A 15,058-nucleotide genomic window follows, 5' to 3' on the forward strand; every position below is an offset into this window, starting at 1 on the left:
TAAAAGAAGAAAATTATAGGCTAATATCGCTGATGAGCATAGATGCAAAAATCCTCAACAAAATATCAGTAAGCCAAATTCAACAATACATTACAGGTAGCCCCTGCTTTCCAAAAGTTCATGTTACACCACTTCACTTTTACAGAAGACCTACATTAGCACTTATTTTATGAAAAAAGCTGTTAACATAGTAATATACGTCTTTTATAAAAGGAAAGTGGCTTAAAACAATCTTTTGGAAGGCATGAAATACTCCATGTTACTCCATTTCAGCTTATGAAAGGTTTTATAGGAAAGCTCTTTCAGATAGTAAGAGGATCATACACCATGACCAAATGGTCTGTATTCCAGGTTGCAGGGATTGTTCAACATCTGCAAATCAATGTGATATAACACATAAAAAAAAAAAGGTTAAAAAATCTGTCTCAATAGATGCAGAAAAAACATTTGACAAAATTCAACATCCACTGATGATAAACTCCCAACAAAGTGGGCATATAGGGACTGCACTGGAACATAATAAGGACCATACCATGACAAGCCCATAGCTAATTCACACTCGGTGGTCAACAGCTGAAAGTTTTGACTCTAAGATCAAGAACAAAACAAGTATGCCCACTCTTGCCACTTTTATACAACATAATATTTGAAATTCTAGCCAGAGCAATTAGGAAATTGATTAAAGAAATTGAAAAGTACACCAATAAATGGAAATATATTCTGTGCTTTTGAAGAATATTGTTAAAATGTCTGTACAACCCAAGGCAATCTACAGTTTTAATGCAATCAAAATTCCAAATTTTATCAAAATATCAATGGCATTATTCACAGAAATAGGTCAATCCTAAAATAGGTATGGAACCACAAAATGCCCCAAACAACTAAAACAATCCGAAGAAAGAAAGAAAAAAGCTGGAGGCATTATGCTTCCAGATTTCAAACTATATTACAAAACTATAGTAATCCAAATAGTATGGTATTGGCATAAATCAGACACATAAATTAATGGAACATAATAGCCCAGAAATAAACCCACGTTTATATGGTCATATAGTTTATAATGAACCAAGAATATTACAAATGTGAAGGGACATTTTCTTCAATAAATAGTTTTAGGGAAACCGACTCTATATATATATATACACACACACACACACAATAAAATAAAACTGGACCACTCTCTTCCATCATACAGAAAAATTAACTCAAAATGGATTAAAGAACATAGACAATAAGCAGCTTGGTAATGGTCTTGGACATGATTTTTTGGATTTGTCACTAAAAGCATAAATAATCAAGTGGGATTACATCAAACTAAAGAGCTTCTGCCCAGCAAAGGAAACCATCAACAAAATGGAAAAGCAACCTACAGAATGGAAGAAAATATTTGCAAATCATATATCTGATAAAGGGCTGATATCCAAAATATATAAAGAACTGCTACAACTCAACAGCAAATAATCCATTTAAAATATGAGCAGAGGATCTGAATAAACTTTTTTCCAGAGAGGACAGAGATGGTCAGCAGGTACACAAAAAAGTGCTCAACATCACTAACCATCCAGAACCACATCAAAACATCCAGCAAATCAAAATCATATTGAAATCATCTCATACTGGTTGGAATGACAATCATCAAAAAATACAAAAATCCCAGCAACAATGTAGAGAAAAGAGAACGCTTGTGCACCTTTCATGGGAATGCAAACTGATGCAGCCACTATTGGAAAACAGTGTCAAAAAATTAAAAATAGAACTATTTGTCCAATCCAGCAAATCCACTTCTGAGTAAATGAAAATGAAGGTAGGTTGAGGGGTGCCTGGGTGGCGCGGCGGTTGGGCATCTGCCTTCGGCTCAGGGCGTGATCCCGGCGTTATGGGATCCAGCTCCATGTCAGGCTCCTCTGCTGTGAGCCTGCTTCTTCCTCTCCCACTCCCCCTGCTTGTGTTCCCTCTCTCTGGCTGTCTCTATCTCTGTCAAATAAATAAAAATCTTTAAAAAAAAAAAAAAAAGAAAGAAAATGAAGGTAGGTTGAGATCACAATGGTGGAGCAGGAAAATCCTGAGCTCATCTCCTCCCACGGAAACATCAAAGCTAGAACAACATATGTCTTTCTCTGGAAATGGCATATAAAGTAGCAGAACAGTTCTTCCACAACTAAAGGTATAAAGATGAAGCCACATTGAGATGGGTAGGAGGGGCAGAGATGCAGTCTGGTCAGGAACCATTCCTCCAGCGCAACAGCTCACAAGTGGGATGGATATCACAAATGCAGAGGTCCTCCCTGAGGAGAGAAGGGTTCATGGCTCACATCAGGCATTCCTATCCTGGGAATCTGCATCAAGAAGATGAGCCCCATAATTTTTGAAAAATCAATGGGGCTTTACTACAAGAGAGCTAGAAGGCTTCAGAAAACAGAAACTCTGCTCTTAAAGGGCCCATATACAAACCCAACTCTAGACTCAGCACAGAGGCCTCAGTTTGTAAAGTGCCAGGGCTTTATGTAAAGGAGATCTACTGACTAATTTTAGAGTGTGTTCTGGAGGGGTAGATTTTTCCCCAGGAGCAGAAGCACAGACTGGTACCATTTTTCTTAATCTCCTTCTATTTAGCTGGCCCAGCACTAGCAGACACCATTTCTGACACTCTCCATTTGCCCTACTACCACCATTCACTCTGCCCACCAGATCCTGAAGCTTTTACAGCAAGACATCACAGCCAGCCAGACTGGGGCCAGCTTCACCCACCAACATGCCTTTAGCTGCCCAGCCATAACAGGAGGGCACATGCAGCCCAAAGAGGACACCACTGGAACCCCTGGTTCTGGTAACCAAAGGGAGTTGCAGTTCTGGGCCCTACAGGACACCTTCTACATAAGGCCAATCCTTCAACACTGGGAAATATAGGTGATCTACCTAATACAGAGAAACAATCACATAATGTCAGGCAAAATGAGGAGACAGAGGAATATGTTCCAAATGAAAACACAAGACAAAACCTTTTATAAAAAGTAAATGAAATGGAGATAAGCAATCTACCCAATAGAGTTCAAAACAGTAGTCATAAAGATACTCACCAAACTCAGAAGAATGGGTGAACACAGTGAGAACTGCAAAAGAGAGAGAATTTTTTTAAAAAATCAGACCCAGGGTTGCCTGGATGGCTTAGCTTGTTAAGCATCGAACTCTTGGTTTCAGCTCAAGTCAGGATCTCAGGATTGTGAGATTCTTTCCCTCTCCCTCCCCCATCACTCCTCCCCCCATTTGCACTCTCACTCTCTCTCAAATAAATAATCTTTTAAAAAAATTAAAAATCAGACCTGAAGAATACAATAACTGAAATGAAGAATACACTAGAAGGAATCAAGAGCAGATTCCATGATGCAGACAACACACATCAGCAATCTGGAAGACCGGGTAATAGAAATCACTGAGCTGAAGGACAGAAAGAAAAAAAGAATTTTAAAAGCTGAGGATAGTTTGAGGAACCTTTGAGACAAAATGAAACAAAACAACACTTGCATTATAGGGGCTTCAGAAGATGAGAAAGGGGCAGTAAATTTATTTGAAAAAATAATAGCTGAAAACTTTTCTAACCTACAGGAGGAAACAGACATCTGGGTCTAGGAAGCACAAACATTCCCAAGCAAGATGAACCCAAAGAGATCCATACCAAGTCATATGATAATTAAAATGTCAAAAATTAAACATGAAAGGAGAACCATAAAGCAGCAAAAGAAGAGCAACTAATTAATACAAGGGGACCCCCCATAAGGCTATCAGCTTCTTTTTCAGTAGAAACTGAACATCTAAGGTGACTTCCTTCTAGCCTACAAAGTGCTAAAAGGAAAAAATCTACAACCAAGAATACTCTACCAGGTAAGGATATCATTCAAAATTGAATGAAAAACAGAGCTTCCAGACAAAAGTTAAAAGAGCTCATCCCACTAAACCAGACTTACAAGAAATGTTAACGAGATTTCTTTAAGCATAAAAGAAAAGAAATATGAAAGAAAAGTTCTTCCTGTTAAAAGCAAAATGTGGGGGGCACCTGGGTGGTTCAGTTGGTTAAGCATCTGACTCTTTTTTCTTTTAGATTTTATATATTTATTTGAAAGAGAGCACACAAACTGGGGGAGGGGCAGAGGGAGAGGGAGAAGCAGACTCCCATGGAGCAGGGAGTCCAACATGGGACTTGATCCCAGGACCCAGGACCACGACCCCAGACGAAGGCAGATGCTTAATCAACTGAGCCACCCAGGTGCCTAAGCATCTCACTCTTGTTTTCCACTCAGGTCATGATCTTAGGGTTGTGAGATCAAGCCCTGCGCTGGGCTCTGCACTGGGCATGGAGCCTGCTTAAGATTCTCTCTCTTCTCCCTCACTCTCCCCCTCTGCCTCTCTCTCTCTCCCACTCCTTAAAAAAAAAAAAAAAAGGCAAAATGTGGTAAAGGTAGTGGATCAACCACTTATGAAGCTAGTATAAAAGTTAGAAGACGAAAGTAATAAAATCAACTATATCTACGATAACTAAGGGGCACACAGAATTAAAATATGTAAAACATGAGGTCAAATACACACGACATAGGGGTGGAAGAATTAAAATGTCATTATTTTTTAATCTGTTCACACTTGAGCCACCAACTTAAAATAGACTGCTATAGATACATAGGGTATTATATATGGACCTCATAGTAACCACAAACCTATAATAAATACACAACAAATACAGAGAAAGGAATCCAAACAGAGCACTAAAGAAAGTCATCAAATCACCAGAGAAGAGAGCAGGCGAAGAAAGGAACAGAGAAGAACTACAAAACCAACCAGAAGCAATTAAATTGGTAATGAATACATGCTTATCAATGACTACTATAAACATAGGGGGAGTAAATTCTGCAAGCAAAGTAGATAAAGTAGACCTATATCTATGCTGCCTGTAAAAGACTTTCATCAGACCTAAAGACACATACAGACTGAAAACGAGGGATGGAAAAAGATATTCCACGCAAATGGAAACAAACAAACAAAAGCAATACTCTATCAGACAAAATGTACTTTAAAACAAAGGCTGTCAGAGAAAGACAAATACCATATGATTTCACTCATATGTGAAATTTAAGAAACAAATCAGCAAAGGGGGAAAGAAAAAGAGGGGCAAACCAAGAAACAGACTCAACTACAGAGAATAAACTGATGGTTACCAGAGGGGAGGTGAGTAGAGGCATGGGTTGGGTAGGTGATGGGGATTAAGGAGTGCACCTGTTGTGAGCACAAGGGGTTTTATGGAAGTGGTGACTCACTGTATTGCGCACCCGAGGCTAATATTACATTGTGTGTTGACTAACTGGAATTTAAATAAAAACTTTTTAAAAAAATAAAACAAAGACTGCAACAAGAGAAAAAGTAGGGCATTACATAATAATAAAGTGATCAATCCAACACAAAATAAACAATTGTAAGTATGTATGCACCCAACGTAAGAGCACTTGTATATATAAAGCAAATATTAACAGACATACAGAAACTGATGGCAACACAATAATAGGAGGGCATTTTAACACCACACACCAATGGAGAGATCATCTAGACAGAAAATCAGTAAGGAAACAGTGGCCTTGAATGACACATTAAGACCAGACAGGCTAAATATATAAATACAGAATATTCCATTTAAAACAGCAGACTATTCATCCTTTTCAAGTACACATGGAACATTCTCCAGGATAGATCACAAAAATGTCTCAAAAAATTTATCATAGAAATAATATCAAGCATCTTTTATATCCACAACAATATGAAAGTTGAAACCAATTGCAAGGAAAAAACTAAACCCCACACATGTGGAGGCTAAACCAAATTAAATAATACATTGAAAGGACCATACACTATAATCAAGGAAAGTTGTTCTAATATCCACAAATCCATTAACATGATATACCACTTTAACAAAATAAAGGATACAAACAATATGATCATCTGAATAGAGGCAGAAAAAGCATTGGGCAAAAGTCAACGTCCGTTTATGATAAAAACTCTCTAACCAAATGGGTAGAGTGGGAACAGACTTCAACGTAATAAAGGCCATGTATGACAGAAACCGCAGCTAACATCACACTCAACAATGAAAAGCTCAAAGCTTTTTTCTAAAATGAGGAACAAGACATGATGCCCACTCTCACGACTATTATTCAGTATGGTACCAGAAGTCCTACCCTTATCAACCAGACAAGAAAAAGAAACAGAATGCATCCCAATTGGTAAGGAAGAAGTAAAACTGTCTGTCACTATTTGCAGATGACATGATACTATATATAGAAAACTCTGAAGACTGCCCCCAAAAACTGTTAAAACTAATAAATGGATTAAGTAAAACTGCAGGATACAAAATTAATATACATAAATGTATTGTTTCTATACACTAATAATCAGGAAAAGAAATTAAGAAAAACAATGTCATTTACAATTGCTTCAAGAAGAATAAAATACCTAGGAGCATGTTTAACCAAGGAAATGAATGGAACTTGAGGGCTTTATGCTAAGTGAAATTAAAGAAAAGCAAGTACCTTGTATCATTTATAGGTGGAATTAGAAAAAGAAAAAGAATTCATAGAACAGAGTGGTGGTTGCCAGAGGCAGTGAGTTGCGGAGGTGAATGAAATGCACAAACTTTTAGTTATAAGTCCTGAAAATCACGTACAACACAGTGGCTATAGTTAATAATACTATATTGTATTTTGAAAGTTGCTAGAAGAGTAAATTTTGAAAATTCTCATCCCGAGAAAAAAGAAATTTGTAACTATGTGGTAATGGATGTTAACTAGACTTGCTGGGATGATCATTTGGCAATACACACAAATATCAAATATGATGCTGTACACCTGAAACTAATACAGTGTTCTATCTCAATTATATCTCTATTAAAAAACAACAACAAGGAGGCAACAGAGGCCCTGATCTTCCAGGGGCATACAATTTGAGAGCCTGACAGGTTATGATGTTGATAATTACAACTTCTCCTACAGCTGTGACTGTAAATACTCAAAAAAATCCCGAGCTGGAGTAGCATTCACAGTGTGCCCCCATTCTCCTTAAGGAACTGAATTAACTTTATGCCAGCGGTGGGAATAGAGTAGTATTTTTCTTGGGGGTGGAGAAGAGAGTGTTCATGAAGAAATCACAACTGATAAGGGTCATTCCCATGGAGAGAAGGGAATGCTAGAATTCAGGCGCCTCTTGGACATTCTGTCCTGGAATGTTGGGATAACTTGTTTTCTGTCTTTTCAAATACAGTTTAGCCCTGCTCTTACCCTAGAAGACAAAGAGGGTGCAGGAGCTTTGTTAGTCCCATAGAGTTGCTATTTGCCCTTTCTCCCAAATGGCAAGAGACAAATACTTGATAAAAAGAATATATATCAAGAATTCACTCTGTATCATTAGGCATTAAAGATAGGGCAAAAGGAATCAGGAGTAATCGCACACAGGTGAGTCAGGTAACATTTCTTGGCCCCACGGCCCTCTCAGTCTAGCTGAGGGGCCAGAGCTGCCCAGGAAAAGTGGCGTAAGCAGTGAAAGCTAAGCATGGAGGACGACGGACACACAGTGAAGCCAACAATCGTCTCCTGTCTAGGAGCCCAGGGAAGATATCATTCAGAGATGTGAACCAACCTGAAAAGATGAGGCAAGCTTTTCTGGATGAAAAAGGTGGGAAGGTGTTCTAGAAGGACCTACTTGGAGGGCACACAGATGTGGGAGAGGCAAGGTTCATTCTCAGAGCCTTCAAGTACTCTTCAATGGTGGGAGCAGCTGCTGCTTGGGAAGAAGTGATGGAGAGGATAGAGAAACAAAAGATGGGACCCAGATTTTGAAGTGTTTTGTGCATGATGTTAATTCTTCTTTAACTGCAGTCACTGGGTACCGTTGCAGGCTTCTAAGTGGAGCTCCGAAACAATTGTTTTACAAAAATTAACACTAGCTGTAGAAGGAAGGTGGACTGAAAAGAGAAGAATGTGGTGATATGGCAGGGGAGGAGGGGTGCAAGCATAGGCGGGCACAGCCTGGGGGAGGGGAGTGCTGTCCCTACCCCCCCTCCCCCACCAGAGACCACCCTGCAATGCTGCCACCAAGTATTCTCTACAGTTGAGGCAGTGCTGGTCCTGTGTTCAATGCCTACCAAACCACAGGCTTGAAAACCACAGGCTGACACTCACACCCTAGAGCTCTGCCTATTCCACCCCATCATGCTAGAATCGTGAGCCTGCAAGCCCAGCTCTGAGATACTACCCTGCTCCTACCATAGACGCTCATTAGCTGTGTTGTCTTGAGAAGCCGCTTAGATTGTACAAACCTCAGCATTTTTTCAATCTATAAAATAGGAATAGTCATGACCTATTCCTTGGCTATTTGGAGAACTAAATAACATTTTTGACTTTTACAAATTATAAAGTGGATTCCATTTACTAATATAGTATAGGCCTATTACACAGGGATTTTCCATGGTTCCAAGAACCATGACTTCAAAGGATATTCTGGAGAGAGGGACTCAGTTCCTGGATTTTAGGAAGAAGCTCATGGCATGGGGGTTCAAGGTACAAACTCTGATACCAGCCTACTGAGTTTAATCCTGACTCTGACCTGCGCGTGCCCAGGATCCCAAACCAATTAACTGAATTCTGTGTCTTTGTCTCATCTATAAAATGGGATTAAAAATACCTCCCCCACCCAGGGTTACTAATAAGGTTAGATGAGTTCACATAGTTAAGAACTATCGCTGGCCAAGAGTGACTGCTTAATGAGGGGTAGCAATCACTCTTCTGCTGTGACTGAAATTTAGGACTTGCAAATTTAGGATTTAGGAGTTCAGTCATTATCTTTACTATCATGGATACAGCATGCAAAGTAATGGCTATCCACAGGCATCCAATCCCCAGAACCTGTGACTATGGGACATCACATGACAAAAAACAACGTAGAGGTTGCAGGTGGAATTAAGGTTCCTAATCAACTGACTTTAAAATAGTGAGATTATTCTGGGTTTTCTCGGTGAGACCAATTTAACCACGTGAGTCCTTTAAAACAGGATTTGACAGGTGGGTGAGAGAGAGGAGATGTAGAAAGATGAGGCCTGCCATTGCTAGCTTTTCAGGTAGAGGGAAGGGGCCCAGAGCACAGTGAGAGTCTCGCGTGCAGTGCAAAGTCTGATGCACAAGGGAACCAGAAGCTACAAGCTATTCCCTATTCCCAATGAATGTACAAAATAAAAATGTAATAGAAGAGAACAAGGGAACTTAAACTGAGTTCCTGGAGGGGTTCAATTATGAACTCACTTGTTCAGTTAAGGAAGAGACTTCTACTAAAGACTTTAAAACCTGAAGTATGAAGACTTGAAGCATTAAGGAACAGGTGGGACTTAAGCAGGGCTGTGCATTTGTAGGGTGGCGGGCGGGGGGGGACTGTCAACTCTCCTAGGTTCACTAGCTGGGTCTATGAAATAAACTGACAACAGGCAGATTGGCAGGAGAAAAAGCATACAAATGTTTAATAACACACGTCTAGGGGCATTGCAGGGGGGAAGGAATACCCTGAAAAGGTGTGAGATATGAGAACTTATAGATTATCTTGATAGGGAAGGCAGGTAGATTGAGGGGGGTGGAGGCCACTTAAGGGACTGTAAATAATTTTCAGGAAAAAAGAACATAGATGGGGGTATGATAATGTGTGACCGAGTTTATCTGGGTATGGCGTCCACTTCTCATCTCTTCTCCTGTGGTAAGAGTCAGTTTTGCCTGATGATAAAACTCTCTGGGAAAAGGATGGATGACAATTGAGTTCCTTTTTGGAAGATCGTCTTTAGGCAGGTAAGGGAAGTTCAGAGAGAGCCTCTCCCTGTATTTGTTGTTTTTCAAATGCCTTCAGCTCAAAATAATTCTTAGGCGAAAGAGGCACCTTTAGGATGGCTTATTCTGCCACCCTTCACATTCAATAAACAGTTCTTAATCCCTGAAAGAGTCAGAGCTGGATATGGTATGGTGTTTGCCCTCAGGGCTGGTTGGAAGATTTGAGGGCTTTGATAAGAGGAGAGGCACTAGCTGCTGAGTGGAGGCAGGGGTGTTGTGACATTTGTGAAGAATGGTAATTGTGGATCTGACCAGGCTGTACGAGGTGAAGGTTCACACAGGTGACCAGTCTTTTCACATCTGGCTGCACATCGGAAACTCCAAAGGGAACTTTACTGAACCATCTGCTCTACAAGTGGTTCTTAGATATTTGTTTTAAGAACAAACTGACCAAATACAATCACCAATGGATCTTGCTGCACAATCAGGGTTGAGAACTACTGGAACAGGTCACACAGTGGAAACTGGTTTATAGAGGCTCTAAATTTCAGATTACCTGAAGCCAGTGAGCAGTAGATTGCTGTGGACCAGGCATGATGGAGGTGTTCCCCATCCAAGTGGCTAAGTATGGATGGAAAGGAAGACACAGGTGCACTGATATAGTGAATGGATAGGAGGGAAGGAGTATGCAAACAGGGGCCAGCTAAATTGTCAACCCCTGATGACACAAGGACATTCACTGCCCCACCCCTGGTTACCCAGTACTTCAACTCACACAACGTGAGAACAAGATAGATATTTGTTAAATAGATAATTGAATAAATATATGAAAAAAAATCTAGAAAACTGGAAGCTGCAGATTATGGTATGACCAAGACACAATATGGAAACTCAAGAGGATAAATGTTTAGAGAAAATGTGTGAATTCGGTTTTAGGCTTACCAAGTTCAAATAAACTGATGTGATAATAAGAGTTCAAACAGTTGACAAGTCTATCTGGCATATAAAGGGAAGTCCTAGGGCTCCTGAGTTTCCATAAGTTTATGTCACCCTCTCCTGTTTCATTTGTATGTGACCAGGAGACTAAAACATGCATTATACTTCTAAAAAGCCAAATCTACCCTGAGATCCACTGAGTGCCACTAGAGGGTGTGACATCCACTACAGAGAATTCCTGATTGACAAAGACACTGAAAAGAGTCACAATGAACAAGAAACATGGAAACCAAGGCGCCTAGGAAGTTCAGCCATCCTAAACTGAAACAGGAAAAAATTAAGGCTATAGGGAATGTATATGTAAATTTCAAAGCAGGCTGCCGGCTTCGCAATATGCCTCCCCAATCCAGTACATCCCACCCAATAACATACATACCCCTAAAGGCAATTATGGGTCCAAAGAGACTGTGTAATAAATTCCTGACTTTTGTGGGAACCGTAATATCATAAGCCAAAGGGAAGAGGTCGATGCACAATCAGAAATCAATGCTATCTCTGATTTCTCCAAGCTCAACACCAACATTTTAACTTTAAAAATGTTCCCAATTATTGGGGTGTCTGGGTGGGTTAGTCGGTTGAGCATCTGATTCTTGATTTTGGCTCAGGTCATGATCTCATGGTTGTGGGATCCAGCCCACGTTGGGCTCTATGTTCAGTGGGGAGTTTGCTTAAGATTCTCTTTCTCCTCTCCCTCTGCCCTTCTCTGTGCTCTTGCATGCACACACTCTCTCTAAAATAAATAAATCTTTAATAAATAAAATAAAAATGTTCCCCATTAAAGCTTGATTTTTTAGTGATTTATGTAGTTTATTTTGATGAAAGCTGAAAATCTTGGTTATTATATATTATGTAGCTGAAATTAATAGAACAGAAAGACCCTCTCTTTAGTGACTCTTTTTCCTATTCTGACTCATACGATTTTCCTTTCTTCCTCCCCACCCAATATGGATCAGTGAGTATTCTGGTAGTCTAACTCATGTATATGTCAGGGCTAAAAACAGAATATTAGCATCGACTGAAGGTAGGACTGGCTAATGTTACATCTAGGTGAAGAACGGAGTAATTAACAAGGCAACAAGGGAAAATGGGACTATGGAGAGGAAGGAGGGAAGTCCTCCTAGCTTTTCAGTCCTTAACCCACCTGCTCCTTCCATCATATTCAGGAAACAAGGAAAAAAATATTAATACCATAGAGAGGAGAACTGACTTTCAGTTACCTCCAGATCTATGATCCTTCTTGAATTATGGAAGAAAAAGCATCTGAAACCGAGAATACAAAACCGAGAATATGAAGCTACTTATCCTTCTGAAGTCAAGATGATCAACAGTCTTGTTTACAAAAGAAAAGTCTACTTACTAATTTATGAACCATTTTTGTGAATTACTTATGATATGACCTCAAGTTCCTGATATTCCCTGGAAACTGTAGGTTCCGTAGATTCCTCGGAATTTATCCTAAACCTTCTATGCGATTATGCTCTTGAATCACCCACCAGGACTTGTCAGGCCATCAATTCCTTGACCCTTCTCTTCCTTCAAACCCTGTTACCAAATACTGGTATCTTCTTGGCGATCTTCCTTCGTAGAACCAGAGGCACCACCAGCCCTGGCATCCACCCAAACCATTAATGTGCCCACACAGCGTCTCTATTTGTGCAAATGAAGATAAACACATTTATCAAGTTGTCAGGGCGTATGGCCATTTCCAGTGTCTGTTTGCTGATCCCTGTCCTTGTCTTGGCAATTTTCTCCATACTCTGATATCCTTCTCCCAACCTCTCTGCCTCCCTGTATTCCCTCCCTCTGTTAAAACAGAACAGATTTGCTATCATCAGTTTGTCTTTGATAGAAACACTTTGAGACGAAATGCCACCTCTTTCAAACTATCCCATTCAATGCCTGCATAAACCAATCTCTACCTGTATAACAGATTTTGTTTTCTGTTTAGAGTTGAAAGAGTTTCTAAGCTGAGCATTTAAAAAGGATGACTTTAAATGCCTTGAAGATTGATTAAATAAATGCCTTGAAGATAAATCTGCTTCAGATGTTAAGCTGCCTGAAGAAGAAAACACCCCCCAAAAGCAATTAGATCCTTGGACCGCAGGCTTTTCTTTCTTTCATCCCATCTCATAATCTCATTCTCCTTCTATTCTGCCCACAGCTGCCTGTACCGTCTAGAGCCAGGGCCAGCTCTCATGGTGCCTTCTGTCTCTCTCACGAAAGCAGAGAACCCAAATACAGCCCTATTAGAAGTCTATTAGAATCTCTTGGGAGGTTTTTATCAAACTGCTAACTTCCTTCCAGTATCGTCCCTCTTCGTTTTTCTATGCTCCCCCTGGCGCCATGCTGCTCTAAGCCTTATCTTCTACCACCCCAATTAAGAATCAGTGCTAATACCCTGTCGGGGGAAGAAAGGAAGAAGGGATGTTTATGAGGAAGAAGGGATGTTTATGACCATTCCACAGACTGGTGACCATGCAGGAACACTCCAGAAGAGCAATTGTGTTAGCATCCAAGACACTCAGGGCCGTACGGAGAATGAGATGTGCAAGAGACTCTGCATGGACTGAGGACAGGGAGCTAGCAGTCTGGCAGTGTGAAAAGGCATCCATAGATCTCTGAACTGTGGAAATGCTCACCATTGAGAATTCAGGTATTAACACACACAGACACCAATACAACCAGCATGGGTAGGCTACATCAGAAAACTGTTAACATACACAGAGGCATATACATGCTTACTAACAAAGCAAAACAGAAGATGACGACACGTTTGGCTGTTTAAAAGTAATCTGCGGGGCGCCTGGGTGGCTCTGTCGGTTAAACTTCCAACTTTTGGTTTTGGCTCAGGTCATGATCTCAGGGTCGTGAAGCGGAGTATGGCATTGGGCTCTGTGCTCAGCAGGAGTCCTCCCTCTCACTCCCCCTCTGCTCCTCCCCCCACTCCTGCTCTCGCTCTGCTCCCTATCTCTCTAAATAAAAAGTAATCTGAAAAATGGTGACAAGGTGACATCATTTTTTGACCTCTCCAAATCACCGCCTAGAAACAGAGCAACTAGGTAGCAAAAGCAAACTTCCACAGACATTTTTGATAAAGTGGTGGAAAAACATATCCCTATGAACCCCTTAATATGTGTGGGTTGGGATAAAGTACTGATGGTATTAAAATCTTCATGGTATCAGCAAACGTGTCAGAGGAAACAAAGACAGTAAGAGTGATTCCGGTGGCCCTGAGGGGACATAGAGTCTTGCTTGGCGGCTCCCTCTGAGGGTAAACACGAGAACCAGTTAGGTCAGATTGCACTTGAACTGCCTGGGCCCCTGGGCCCCTAAGACAGGCCCTTAACAGACATAATTGACATTCGCCTCCAAGACAAAGCCCCTTGTTGAGAATAAACAGCTGTGAGTGGAATCCAAATTGAACAGAAGAGACACTGGGGCAAAGTAAAGAGAAGATCCAGATAAAAGTGGGAAGGGGCAAGAACCAGCAGCTATCACACACAATACGCTGGATTTTGAACACTTGCCAGACGATAGGTGAGTTGCTGCAGAGTGGTGATGCTGAGACCATCCTGGCCCACCCTTCCCTTCTTAGGGCACAAGAAAACTCCTGCCCCTCAAACAATGTAAAGAAAAAGCTGCAGAGCTGTCATAAGGAAGAAAAGACTGAGAAACACAATGTCTCTGCAGACACTAATCACATGCCAGAAAGACATGCTAACAAAATAATCATCTAATATTTGAAATTAAAAAATGTGGAAAACAATGATAGGAGCTTTGAAAAAAAAAAAAAGCATCATCCAGGTTTAGAAAAACTTAAAGAGAAGCTAACTGGAGAACACAAAGACTTAAAAAGGGAGTTTGTAGAATTTAAGAAACTATTTGAGAAGAAAAATTCATCTTAAAATTTCAGACTAAACAAGAAATAAAACCATGATTGAAAACCAAAGAAAATATCTTAAGAAGAGGAAAGAATATTTTAAACAAAAATATTTTAAACAAAAATATTTATATATAAATACAAATTATAAATATACATTTTATATAATATATATTTTATGATGTATATTTATATAAACATATATATAAAAGACAATGAGGGGCGCCTGGGTGGCGCAGTCATTAAGCGTCCAATGAGATCCAGGATACATATAAAAGAAATCCCTTAAAAGAGAACAAATACTTTCAAATATAATTGAAAACTACATTTCTGAGATAAAAAAAAA

General features: G+C 40.1%; 1 protein-coding gene and 1 long non-coding RNA gene across 4 annotated transcripts in view; one reads left to right on the plus strand and one right to left on the minus strand.

Annotated features, from left to right (window-relative positions):
• Positions 1–15,058, plus strand: part of DLGAP1 (DLG associated protein 1) — an 859,965-nt gene that overhangs the window by 420,921 nt on the left and 423,986 nt on the right. The window lies entirely within an intron of this gene.
• Positions 1–15,058, minus strand: part of LOC117795968 — a 122,972-nt gene that overhangs the window by 21,781 nt on the left and 86,133 nt on the right. The window contains exon 2 of the long non-coding RNA XR_004620170.1: positions 3,078–3,110. This is a non-coding gene — a long non-coding RNA (uncharacterized LOC117795968). The remainder of the gene's footprint in view (positions 1–3,077; positions 3,111–15,058) is intronic.

The sequence above is a fragment of the Ailuropoda melanoleuca genome, chromosome 14, assembly GCF_002007445.2.
Source record: "Ailuropoda melanoleuca isolate Jingjing chromosome 14, ASM200744v2, whole genome shotgun sequence".
NCBI classification, from domain to species: Eukaryota; Metazoa; Chordata; class Mammalia; order Carnivora; family Ursidae; genus Ailuropoda; species Ailuropoda melanoleuca.